Genomic DNA, 14,216 nt, shown 5'->3' with positions numbered 1-14,216 from the left:
TTTTCTAGGTGTCCTCAACCTATCCATCTAGACCAGGGTTTCTCAACCAGGGTTCCGTGGCACCCTAGGGTTCCGTGAGAGGTCACTAAGGGTTCCCTGGGAGATCACGATTTATTTAAAAAATTGTTTCAATTTTGGGCAACTTCACGTTAAAGAGCTAAGTTTCATTCTTTATTTTTAGTTTACGAACACCGTTAATGCATATATACAGGCCTACACATGAAACGAATATCATAATTTTGTAACTTCTGGCCTATATCTGAGCCTGAATGTGCAGGGGTTCCCCAAGGCCTGAAAAATATTTCAAGAGTTCCTCCAGGGTCAAAAGGTTGAGAAAGGCTGATATAGATGGAAAGGAATTAGATATTCACTGGATTCTATTCCTGCAAGCTACAAATACCTTGAACTGGTCTACTCTTGTTTCTCAGCCCGTGAGACAATGATATAAACAATAGTACCAAGGATTACCATACCTGCATGGCCCAAGGACTGGATTCACATATTCTGCTACACCATGGCTTTTTGAATAAACAACAATTAGCTAGCTTCTCATAATATACTAAGCCAAAAATAAACAGGCTATGTTACAAGTCGAAGCAATGCATTCTGCTACTATGGGAATCTTCTTAGTCCAATTATCTCTTCTTAACTTCATACACTTTTAATCTGGCAATATCCACTGATTTGGGTATCCTTGGTGATCAAGTTCATTGGCTTCTTTTTTAAAGGAATTATTAAGGACCAAGATAAAGCTGTGCCTTCTCTGTTCCATGATTATGCAATTGCATCATACTAAAGCAAAAATGGGCATTGGGTGTAAGATTCAGCACCCTAAGAATATTTATATATTTCATATAAAAAAGCAAGTTTTTAGTCATTTCTCGGGGAGAGGTTTTGAAATGATAAGATAAATGCCCAGTGCAATTCTGCAGCAAGAACCAGGAGAATGGAACATTCAGAGCTCAAAGACAGGACTTCTTCATTTCTTTCTCTTACAAGATAGTACAGAATAAATTATGCTAAATAAGTCAATATTTTATATATGAGATTATATGTTTAATTAGTGAAGTTAAATTTTTCTTGCACCAGATCTGCGTTGCCAGATAAGAAAAAAAATGGATTTGCTGACACAATTAAAATTGTGATAATTTGTAGTGAAAGTGATAGGAGAAAACACTCATGTGAATTTAGTAAAATAGGAAATGTAATCCATATTATGGAACTTTCTCTTATAAATCATAAACAATGCAATTAATGCATGTCTTTTCAGAAATAAATCCCACTGAACAGAACCTAAAGCTCCAGAATCCAGTGCGCATCTACCAGGTGATAAACTCCAGACAACTCAATGGGTCTTATTTCTATATTGAGGTACATGAAAAAAAATTGGCTTGTTCCAACCTCTGTTCATACAGTGATAAAACGAAAAAATGAATATATATTTTCTTCTTGTTCTCATGAAACTTCAGATACTGACATTTTTTGTTTTTTAATTTCATACTATGTGTTGGCCATGCTGACTGAGAAACCTAGAGTTTGCAGGCCAAACACCTCTGGAAGACACCTTTCTTCAAAAGAATTTTCGAAGGTTTTGTACGTACACTGCAAAGCTCAGCCAACAGTGGGAATTCTTGAAAACTGCAGCACTGCCCAGTTGGTCACCTTAATCCAGAAAGTTCAACATGGGTCATAAGCGGGAATTATTCTACTGGCTGTAGATGTTGTAACAACTCTTAACTGGGTATTGAGAGAATCTTTCCTTTTGCAGAGAGGCTCTTTCTCACTTGAATATTTCAGTCATACAGTGAAGGAAAGAAAATCAAAAACATCATAAGGTTGATATGAAGATGCTCACTAAATGAGGAAATGCTGAAAACCGCAGCATGTCTAAGCCTGATATTTTAATCATGCAAGAGAGAATGAGGAAGAAGCTGCTCCACTGTTAGGGGCTTCACAGGACCCTTAGCTATGCACTGAGGCTATCTCCCCAGAAGTAGCTTATGGCGTCTTTTAGCATCACCTGGCCATCGCTGAGGTTACATAAAGCCCAGCCTCATTAGTTATACTGGCTTAACAATGATTAGATGACTCCAGAAGATGCTGTGTTACTTATGGGGATCTTGCTTGAGAGATGTTTCTTCTTGCTGCTTGCTATTCCTAGAGAGAAGCACTCTATGCACTGGCTGCATACCACCCTCTCCTCTGCTTTTTGTAGAGATCAATTCAAAGAGGAGGGGAGAGGCAGTGAAATATCCACAGAAACTTCAGATCCTGCTTACACTGTGGATATTCTTTGTCTTAATTTCTATTCCATTTCTTCATTTTATCCTTGCATTTCAGTGAAAGCTTAAATTAAAGCAAGTTAAAGTCTTCTCAATCATTTTCATTATTCTATCATTTTCTTATCTGTATTAATGCAGTCAGAAGCCCTATGAAACATTGCAGAGAAAGGGAGGAATGACTGAGAAAGCAAGCTTAAACATCAAGCCACACCCATGTAGCACCCTGCAGATGTGTTGGTCTAAAATTTCCATCACCCACGACTGGTTTATCTGTGATGGTTGTGGATGGGACATGAACTCGAACACATCAGCAGGGCATTATCTGGGGAAAGAACCCTAAGCACTAGGAAAGCTCAACACGATAACCTTCCATCCAAATGCTGCCCCCCAAATTGTAACTTTTAATATAATGGAATGAAAAATTACGATTAAATACATGGAAGGAAACCATACTAGCTATTTTATTTAATTCCAATTAAATTTAAAGTAAAGATCCCCTCAAGTCAAGTTCAATGTCTTTGTGGAGAAATCCATGTTGTTTTCTTGGCAAAAATATGGAAGGGGGCTACCATTAACTTCTACAACCATCGTTCAAGTTCATGTTCACATCCACAACTGTCACAGATAAACCGGTCATGGGTGATGGAAATTTTAGACCAACACATCTGCAGGTTGCTACATGGGCGTGGCTTGATGTTTAAGCTTGCTTTCTCAGTCATTCCTCCCTTTCTCTGCAATGTTTCATAGGGCTTCTGAATGTATTAATACAGATAAGAAAATGATAGAATGATTAATATGATTGAAGAGACTTTAACTTGCTTTAATTTAAGCTTTCACTGAAATGCAAGGATAAAATGAAGAAATGGAATAGAAATTAAGACAAAGAATATCCACAGTCTAAGCAGGATCTGAAGTTTCTGTGGATATTTCACTGCCTCTCCCCTCCCCTCCTCTTTGAATTGATATTTTTATATTAAAGCTTTATTATATTTTTCAACATACACATAAAAACTAAAAAGAATGAAGCAAAGAATACTACAAGAAAAAATATTTTCTTGACTTCACACTCTCGTGTATACTATTGAGATTTCCTGGTGACTTCTTCTCCATGTACCACCCACACCCAACCCCACTTAGCTTCCAAGGCCAGACAGAGTTGCCCACATGCTTCTTGCACAGATAGATAATTTAAATCTAGAAAATCAGATTCAGTTTTGTCCTGCCCCACCCTCTAGCATTTCACCCTGAAAAGACACTGGATTTTCCTGAGTCCATTTCAACAGACCTTTCTGACAGAAATCTTTGCACCATTACCTCAAGACTTAACTAAAACCACAGAGAGACAAAGCAAGAATATATAAATAAAAATCAAGAGATTTCCCTGCCTATGTTAAACTTTTATTTTCTCTAGCAGCTGTCATTGTAACTCTGAAGAGACATGAAGACCCTTAATGTCAAAGCTTCTAAAATTAAAACTACTGCTTACCCCTAAGTGTTGCACACAAATAGAAACAAGAACAGAAAAAATGGACATTCTGAGGTTCATGTTTGAAACCCACTGTGCTGCAAAGAGAAGGAACCTTATTTGTTCTTACTGAAACCAAATGTACCCATGGATTATTGCTGTATTCAAGTGTGACATTAAAACTCCTGGGGATGGTTGTGATGACTTGGATATGTGTGTATCAGGCTTAAGTTGGGCAAGGCATTCCAGTGCTTGGTGAAGGGGCAGTGCAGATTTTCAGTATCTAATATTCTTCCTTTGTAGTCAGCAGGAGACGAGCAATTGATTTGTGGATATCTGTATCATATCTTTTTCCTCTAGAGAAAGCCATGCTGGTTATTCCTCAGAGATAACACCCTGAATAGTAGGGAAAGCGAGATAAAAAAGTGATAGCAGTAAAGGAATTATACACATTCAGAACCTGAATGAATTAAGATCAGTAGATGTCCTATAATAGCGAAAGCTGTAGGCAAACTCTTGACATTTTCTTTTTATCTGAATCACAGAAGATTAAACTCTGGGTCATATTTGTTTACTTTCTACCAGCTGGGTTGTACATTCACACAACGTTTATTCAGCTCAGCTGAACACCTAGTGGGTCATCTGCACAATGTGCTAAGCCTGGTTATTGTCAATTGGGTCAAGTTATTTGAAGTTTGGCATGCTGTGTAAACTAGTTGATTTGGTTAGTTTATGATTTGCTAGAGTGTGAAGCTGGAAAGATGTGTTTTGCAATAATCAAGTTTAGTGTATGTGCAAACTCAACCCAAGTTCTCCTAAAACTTGACGGTCTCTGGCTGGCCTAAATATATTGACCAAGTGGTAACAAAGTAGCTGCAAGCTGCGAAGTTATACAGACCATAACTAAACCGGGTAAGAAACATGATCAGACTTTGGAAAATGCTAGATTTCTATTTACTGGAGGAACAATTTGACTAATTTAGTTAAAGAAGGCACTGATGTGAATTAGTTCTGTAAAGATGATATTTCTTACAACCACAGGCCAAAATACTCTGTTAGGAAAAAAACTGATATGATACTCTGCTTTCATATGTAACACTGCTTATAACAATAGCTATTGTAACAAAACACTCTTTTATAACATTTCAAAGCAAAATGTGGTACAACTTTTTCTTTGATAAAATAATTCTGGAAGACAGGAGAAAACCTTGTGTGTGAAAATCTCCATCAAAATTCAGTTTAGTGGTTGAGATGCTGTGGATGCAGGGACTCTGATTGAGCATAGGACTTACTTTCTATTTGTTTTATTGCACATCACTCTACTATCACTTTACTTCAAGATTTTTTTTTTAATGATGTGGAAGGCTTCCACTGGTTTAAGCCAGGGATTTTCAAACTTTTTCAGGCCCATTTGTTAAAAGGGAAAATTCCTGGAACACCTGATCAAGAGCAGTTTCTGAATTTCAACTGGCCCTTTCCTCTGTACCTTAAAAAACTGTCATGATAACCCTGTGAGCAGCAACAAAGTAGGAGTGGACAGCTGCATACATTTGAGGTGGGTTTTTTTCCCCTCCTTAGTCCCTTGTGGAGAGTTTTTTCCTCTCAATCCTATAAAATTCTAGGCTTTCATGGAACCTAGTTTAAACAAAAATGCCAATTCTTGAGGGAATGTCCCTCTCAGTATCTACCCATCCAAACTTAAGATCTTCAGGATGTATTTCCTTATGTTAAGAATGCCCTTTGTCTTCTCTTGTATTTAATTTGATATTGGAATCATTAGGCTGCCTAGAGGACATGCTGAGCATAAAAAGCATCTGGAGCTGAACATAAATTGTTATTATATATCGATGATATACAATGTTCTTATTGATAATCATGCGTGTTTAATATGAAAAATTACTGATATAATACAACAGTTTAATAAAGCCTCAGGTAATTTCTGTTGCTCTAATGTATCTATGGAAATCTGTAAAAAATTCAGGCTTTACTTGATGTGTGAATTCTTTTAAATATCTTGGAATAATTATATTAACATTTTCCCCTTTATTTCTAAATATTTTGAATTGTTTATCTCAGGTTAATATTGATATCAATAGACGTTTAAAATCTTAACAAGTTTGTTGGGAAAGGTAAATGAATATTCATGATTTACTTGTGTCAGGAATTCCTATGTTCACACCTTTGGAATACTTGAAGCAGACTGATAAGTTACTAAGGAAGTTTCTATGGGAAGAACAAGCTCCTAGATTTTCTTTATCTATATTATGGTTATCATATGATGATGTAGGTTTTATGTTGTAGTATCGGCTGAGGCAGTTGCAGAAAATCCCAGGGTGTTGCAGAAAATCCCAGGGTGTTAGCAGCAAACAGTAATGCACATAGTTAGCAAGCAAAGTATTGGCTAAGATATAACCTCCTTGTATCATTATCCCTCCCTATGATGTCACTTCCTTGCCTGTTCAATAAAAGGGAGGTGCGCAATTGTTCTGGGCTCTCTCCCGCCTAAACGAACCGTTGTGCCGAGTGTCATTCTTCCCGTGAGGAGCCCGCCCGGTCAGACCAGGCCGGTTGCGCCATCACCTGTTGGCACCACATCCCGCAGAGGACCCGCAACGCCACAACTGGTGACCCCGACGTGATCAATTCCAAATACACGGCGTGACCCCTGTCTAGGGGTGCGCTGCCTTCACTCTCATACTACGCACCTGGCATAGGCTCGCGCATCGTAAGTATGGGCTCCGCACTCTCTCAAGTTCAACGCAAACATAGGGATGAACTTCTCTCATTAGTGAAGAAGGCGAATTGTTTACAAAAGGTTAACGGCACAACTGTATACCCCGTGTCAAAGAAAAATCTGACCCTCTTTTTACAATATCTCGATAAGCATTGTCCAGCTTATCCAGCAGAGGGGACTTTTAAGCGTTCCACATGGGAACGTATGGGAGTTTGGCTTCATAAATCGCCTAGAGCTCCACCCGACTTCCTTTGTGTGTGGCGTGCCCTTATGGCAGCCCTCACGACTATATACCCCGACCCTTCCACCCTGCCCCTATTAGACCACGGGACCTCATTGCCGCCGCCCGACTCCTTGTCTTTGGCTGAAGCCTCAAAAACAGTCACCCCTAACCCTCCACCCCCTTATGACCCTTCAGCCTCAGGCCCCTCCACTCTTTATCCGTCGCTACCGCCAGAGCCGGCGACAACACCCACTGCTCCTACCCCAACCCCGTGTCCGCCTCTAGATCGCCACCCCCCCCTGGTGTAGAACACCCCCCAGGAGGGCACATCTTACAAGCCTTGCAGACCGCTCACTTGGCGGGCGAACTCGACCCCGATGAGTTCGAGACGTGTGCCGCTTTTCCTGTCACTTGGGGGCCCGCTGGGCAGCCGGCCCATTCCCCCTTGAATTGGAAGCAGATTAAGGATCTCAAGGAAGCGGTCCGGAATTATGGTCTTCAGTCCAGATATTCTTCCGGCCTCCTCATGTCAATGTCTTCCCACAACCGAGAGCTTTGTTTGGGGGATTGGCAGATGCTTTTTAACATGATTTTGACCCCTGCCCAGTATGTTCTTTGGGAATCGGAATATGGCAAACAGGTCATTATTCGCGTCAACGCTGGCCTGCCCCCCTATGTTACCGTTGACGACCTCAAAGGGACCGGTAACCGGTCTACGATAGCCCAACAGCTTATGTCTGCCAGGGCCTCTTTCCCGCTCATAAAGGAGTGTGTCATGGCGGCACTGCGGAAAGTGGATGACGTGCAGTCACGGCCCGTTCAGACCTTTTCCAAAATCATCCAGGCCCCGACAGAAGATTACTCCTCCTTTGTCTCTCGTCTGCAAACAGCTCTCGAGAGGCAAATTGACAACGTGGAGGCCCGCCATGAGTTGCTTTTAAAGTTGGCTTACGAAAATGCCAACTCCGATTGCCAAAAGGTCTTGCAGCCTATCGCTACCAAACCGGGCGTGACCCTGGCTGAATTTTTGCAGGCTTGCAGAATCGTTGGAACTACCGACCACAAAATGGCCGCCCTCGCCTCCGCCATTACCACCACCCTGCACCCGCCTTCATTTCCGGCCGCTAACGCGGCGGAAACGTATCCGGTGGCCCGCCCTCCAGGAAATTGTTTCAACTGTGGTAAACCTGGCCACTTTAAGGCGCAATGCAGAGCGCCAGGAGGGGGAGCCAACACACCAGCCCCTAGACAGCCTCTCAAGCCGAAAACAGTTTGCCCGCGGTGCAGGAAGGGCTTTCATTGGGCGAGCCAATGCCGCGCAGCCCCCCCTTCGCCGAGTCAGCCGGAAAACTATTAAAGGGGCGTTCAACCAGCCCCGCCTCCAAGGTTGACCCACTAGAGGGCGCTGTGGTCCCATCCCCCGTAGAGATGGTTGCTAACGATACCGTCACTTATTCATTGCCCGCTCATGTCTATCACCTTTTTATTTCGCCCCGCTTGCCTCTCACATTGCCTCCGGGCCTACCAGTCCTCATATTTCCCAACCTGGACCTTGTATCTCAAGGAGTACTTGCCGCGCCGTTTTTGCGCAGCTCTGACTCCTTTTCTGATTTGGCTTTAGCAATTATGATAAATTCCCCGATAACTATAACTCAAGGCGAAGCAGTAGCCACTATGCTAGTACTTGATCGCCCCACAGATTGTCTGGCTTTAGAGCAAAATCTGAGACCCACCCGACCTACGGCGACCTTTCAGCTCAACGGCCGCTCTTTTTCTGGTCTTTTAGATACTGGAGCGGATGTTTCGGTTGTTTGCTCGGCTGAATGGCCCGCTGACTGGCCTACCGACCCCGCCCCGGCAGTTCGAGGGGTAGGCGGCACCCAGACTGCCCTTATTAGCACTAACTGGATTGCGGTCACTTCTCCTTCTACCGCTGCCACTGCCTTCATCAAACCCGTTGTGTTGCCACTACACACCAACTTATGGGGAAGGGACTTGATGTCCCAATTTCAGGCTAGACTCATTCTAAAATAGTCTCCCCGTCATGCCTGCCCCCTTTGTGCTCCGCTTGGACCTATTATCTCAGGCGCCCGTTTGGGTAGACCAATGGCCCCTGACTGCCGACAAACTGCAGGCCCTTAAACAAATGGTCCAAGAACAACTGGATAAAGGCCACATAGAGCCTTCTACAAGCCCCTATAACACCCCCGTCTTTCTATTAAAAAAGAAGTCGGGGAGTTGGAGATTGCTGCACGATTTGCGAGCCATTAACGCCATCATCAAACCTATGGGAGCGCTTCAATGCGGCCTCCCTAACCCGAATTTAATCCCCCACTCTTATGATATGATGATCATCGATTTGAAAGACTGTTTCTTCTCTATTCCATTGCACCCTAAGGATACCCACATATTTGCCTTTACTGTACCGGCCCTTAACTATTCCCGCCCCACTTCTCGCTTTCAATGGAAAGTCTTGCCGCAAGGGATGTTAAACAGCCCCACCATGTGTCAACACTTTGTGTCTCAGGTATTACAGCCTTACAGGGATGCTTATCCCGCTTTTTTAGTCTATCATTATATGGATGATATCCTGGTCGCCGCACCGGGACCAAAGGGCACTGTTTTTAAGACCTTGCCTCACCTACAACACATATTACGCCAAGGGGGCTTATTCATCGCCCCAGACAAAATTCAAATTGTCCCCCCTTTTAATTATTTGGGGCATAAGGTCCTTGCATCACATGCCACTCCGTGGCTACCTGACATTCAATTACCTGCCACCCCGACCTTATTACAATTACAACAATATTTGGGGTCCATTAATTGGATACGACCCTATTTAGGCCTCTCTACCAGCCAACTCTCCCCACTTTTTGCAGCGTTAACAGGAGGCAAACGCCCAGCAGATGTCGTTCCATTGCAATCTACCCAATTGGAAGTTGTTAAATTGATCAATCAGGCCCTGCTTACCAAATGGGTAGACCGCATCGAGGACAACGTCCCGTTTTCTTTATTATTAATTAACACCCTCACATTACCAACTGCAGCTTTGGTTCAAGTGACCTCGTCTCTGTTGATCCTTGAATGGATCCACCTTTCGCATACGCCACGGGCGACCTTGACACCCAAGTCCTCTCAGTTTGCCTTTCTTATTCATAAAGGCCGTCAGAGGTCAAAAGCCTTGGCAGGCGTGGAACCCTCCGCGCTTTATGTGCCATGTTCGCTTGCAACATGGGAGCTTTTATTCGCCTCCAGTGAGCAACTTCAATTTGCTCTTGTTGACTGGCCTGGCATTGTCTCTTGCCATCCCCCCCCTGACCCACGTCTCCAACTATTGAAGACCACGCCTTTTGTGTGGCGCTCGCCTTTTTCTTCATCACCCCTTTTGGATGCTGTTACGGTTTTCGCCGATGGCGGCAAGACCTATGGCGCGTGCGCCTGGCGGCAGGACGGCCGTTGGCACACCCAACTCACACCCCCTCAACCCTCTGCCCAACGTGCAGAGCTTTATGCCTCTCTACTTGTTTTCCAAGAATTTTCTGACCAGCCCTTTAACCTCATATTGGACAGTCTTTATGTCTCTCAAATTCTTTCTCACCTTTATGAGGCTTATTTGTCCCCCTCTATTGAACCCACCCTCATGTCCTTATTTTTGTCATTGCAACACTTTATCTCCGCCCGCATCCACCCTTTTCATGCTTCCCACATTAGAAGCCACCAGCCCTTTCCTGGGCCTATCCAGGAGGGCAATGATGTTGCTGATGCTGCGGCTGCAGCTGCGTCCTCCCTTTTTTGCCTTTCCCTGACCACGGTTACACCATGGGAAAGTCACTCGTATTTCCATCAGAACAAGAAAGCCCTTATTAAACAATTTCAGATCTCTCCAGGAGAAGCAACGGCCATTGTCCAACAATGTCCAGCCTGTAGCAAACAAGCACATTCAATTCCCATGGGGGTCAACCCTCGTGGAACTGAATGTTGCCAGCTCTGGCAGATGGATATAACCCAATATGCTTCCTTTTCCCCTTGGAAGTATTTGCATGTTTCCATCGACACATTTTCAGGGTTCATCATGGCCACCCCCCAGAGAGGTGAGGCCGCTAAACATGTGATCAATCACTCTATTCGGACTTTTGCGACGCTGGGATGCCCAAAGCAAATAAAAACAGACAATGGGCCCGCCTATACGGGCGGTGCTTTTGCTGCCTTTTGTCAAAAATGGGGAATCACTCATAAACTTGGCATTCCATACAACAGCCAAGGCCAAGCCATAGTGGAAAGAGCAAATCAGACCTTGAAACATGCTCTCGATAGATATATTGACAACAAGGGGAAAGGGCCCCCCAGCCTCCCAGCGGTGCAAGATATTCTCAATCTCTGTCTCTATACTATCAATTTTCTCAACCTGACCGGACAGCCGGCGGCCTCTGCCGCTTCTCGTCACTTCGCATCGCAACCCACTGCTGACCGCCAACGACCACCTGTCTATTATCGACAGCTTCCTGACCTGACGTGGAGAGGTCCTGTGCAACTCATCACTTGGGGCAGAGGTTACGCTGCTGTTCAACTTCCAGACCGTGTTCTCTGGGTCCCTGGACGTCACATTCGACCGTACTTGGTGAAGTCCGCCCCTCAATCACTTCCAACCCCCGACCTTGCCTCTGAGGTTGACACAGGTAACCTCGCCTTTCAAGATGCTCAAGAGGAGTGATGGCCTTGTGTTTGGCCTTGTGTTTCTTTCCCTTCCTTTATCCGCTTTGGCGCGACCCCCCGCTCATGAGGCTCACCGACCTGTCAACTATACATGGACTGTGCGAGACTTCCAGGGTGTGTCCCTATTCAGCATTTCAAATCGAACTCTTTGGCCGTGGTTCCCTGTTCTTCATTTTGATTTTGCGGAAATGGGCTCTGGTTCCACTGCTTTTATAGATAAAAGCTCCTGTACCCCATCGCCAAAAGAGGTGTCTCACTTACATCTTTATTTTTGCCCTGAGCAGCCTGCAACGCCAGCCCGGTCCAACCAGTGCGGAGGCGCAGGCCATTATTTTTGTCGACAGTGGTCCTGCGTTTCCACCGGTGACATATATTGGGACCCCCCAACAAAACGGGACTATATAGCGATAACGCGAAGCCATGGTAGACCCACCATGTCTTGCAGGGATTGGCACTGTTGTGGCCAACGAAAAAATCCAATGAACATTACCTTCACGTCCATTGGTCAAGCGGTTCCTCAAGCAACATGGCTTGCTGGCGTGCGATGGGGCGGCAGAAGATGGAGCGGCGATGGTGATACCGGGCAGATCTTTTCAATTCAACTTTCTATCACTCCTGGGTTTTCGCGACCCATTGGCTCAAACAAAGCCTCTCCTTCCAACCCCCTTATTGTTCCGGCTGATCCCCGACGAAACACCCTTTATAAACTTCTCGATGCCTCTTACCACATGCTTAACACCTCCCGACCCAGCCTCACTAATTCATGCTGGCTTTGTCTCACTGCTACCCCTCCTTTCTATGAGGCCTCCGGATCTTCAGAAGAGATCACCACTAGTACTCAGGACACTGACTGTCGCTGGGGCAACACCTCCCAAACGATTGCTGGCCTGTCGGGCCGCGGGTGCTGTCTCGGCCTCATACCTGCCAACCTCACTCAATATTGCTCCAACTCCTCACGCTGCGATATGTATACATGCTTCACACCCCGCTTCGAAACCTTCAAACCTGTCTGTGGCTGGGCCTCGCCCTGGCGATCCGCCCAGTCAACTGCCAATTTTTCCTCTGCGTTTGCCAACCAATTCTTTATACCAGGCAATGACTCTATGTGGGCATGTTCATTCGGCTTGTCGGCGTGTGTATTTGCACCAAAACTCGTGACTGACAATCATTATTGTGTACAGGTTTACCTCTTACCCAAGATTTCATATCATACTGACTCTAATATGCTTTCCTTTTTTGCCTCACCTAATCCTACTGTTAAACGTGAGGTAGTCACCACATTAACACTGTCTGTCCTGTTGGGTTTGGGGGTGGCTGGGGCAGCCACAGGCATCGCCGGTATTGTGGCTGGTCAACAGAGCTACCAATCTCTTCGTCTCAGCATAGATGAAGACCTGGAGAAGATCGAGACCTCCATCCTGCATTTACAGACATCCCTCACCTCCCTCTCGGAAGTGGTGCTCCAGAACCGCCGCGGTTTGGACTTGTTATTTTTAAAGAATGGAGGGTTATGTGTGGCCCTTCAGGAAGAATGTTGTTTTTATGCTGACCATTCTGGGGTAGTCCTAGATTCTATGAAGGAGCTCAAAAAAAGGCTCACTGATAGGAAAAGGGAACGCGAGGTACAGCAATCTTGGTTTGAGGGATGGTTTAATATCTCCCCTTGGCTCACCACACTTATTTCGGCTATTGTTGGCCCTTTGATTTTGATTCTTATTATCTGTGCTATTGGTCCTTGTATATTTGGGAAACTTATAGCATTTTTGAAACGTCGCCTGCTGGCCATAGATACCGACATTACAAAGATCAATTTGCTGCTCAAAATCGAGGCTGATGCGAGGCTCTCCTCGGAAAAACAATCCCTACTGGCGCTCTCCTCTGATTCGGATGATTCAGGGGAAGAGTTCCCGCTCAAAGACGAAGGACCTCAAGATCCCATGTGTCACCGAGCCCTGGACTCGGAGGAGGTTTAGCCCCCGGAGACACAGGAATCGAAGGTCTGTAAACAAATAAAAACAGAGGAGATGTTGTAGTATCGGCTGAGGCAGTTGCAGAAAATCCCAGGGTGTTGCAGAAAATCCCAGGGTGTTAGCAGCAAACAGTAATGCACATAGTTAGCAAGCAAAGTATTGGCTAAGATATAACCTCCTTGTATCATTATCCCTCCCTATGATGTCACTTCCTTGCCTGTTCAATAAAAGGGAGGTGCGCAATTGTTCTGGGCTCTCTCCCGCCTAAACGAACCGTTGTGCCGAGTGTCATTCTTCCCGTGAGGAGCCCGCCCGGTCAGACCAGGCCGGTTGCGCCATCACCTGTTGGCACCACATCCCGCAGAGGACCCGCAACGCCACAGTTTTATCCTTCTTGACTTTCAGTTTCATCACTGGACCTATATTTCCATTTCCATTTCTCTATGAAAGCCAACCAATCAAGCCTCAAAAGCTTTATGGATGCAATGAGAGAATTACTTGATCCCTCTGATATCATGGAAGGATTTGGTTTTTCCTTTGCTCATAATTCAATAGCATTTCTAAATAAACACCACTTTGCCATTTGCCTTCCCCAACCTGATGCTAGCCAAGCAGCATTCAACACAGCTGGGGGGAAAAAAATAAAACCAACTCTGAACAGGACTGCTGTGTTAACAAAAAAGATAGGTAGATGTAAATCCTCAAACTATATATATTTAAATATACCTTTAGAGGTTAGGGTTAGGGTGGGAATTTCAATGGAAAACATGATATCTCTATGTTTTCTTTGCTGATCATCAGGAATGATTGGGAAATACATTGCTGAGTT

Source organism: Candoia aspera, chromosome 6 (assembly GCF_035149785.1).
Source record: "Candoia aspera isolate rCanAsp1 chromosome 6, rCanAsp1.hap2, whole genome shotgun sequence".
NCBI classification, from domain to species: domain Eukaryota; kingdom Metazoa; phylum Chordata; class Lepidosauria; order Squamata; family Boidae; genus Candoia; species Candoia aspera.
This window is presented reverse-complemented; position numbering follows the sequence as displayed.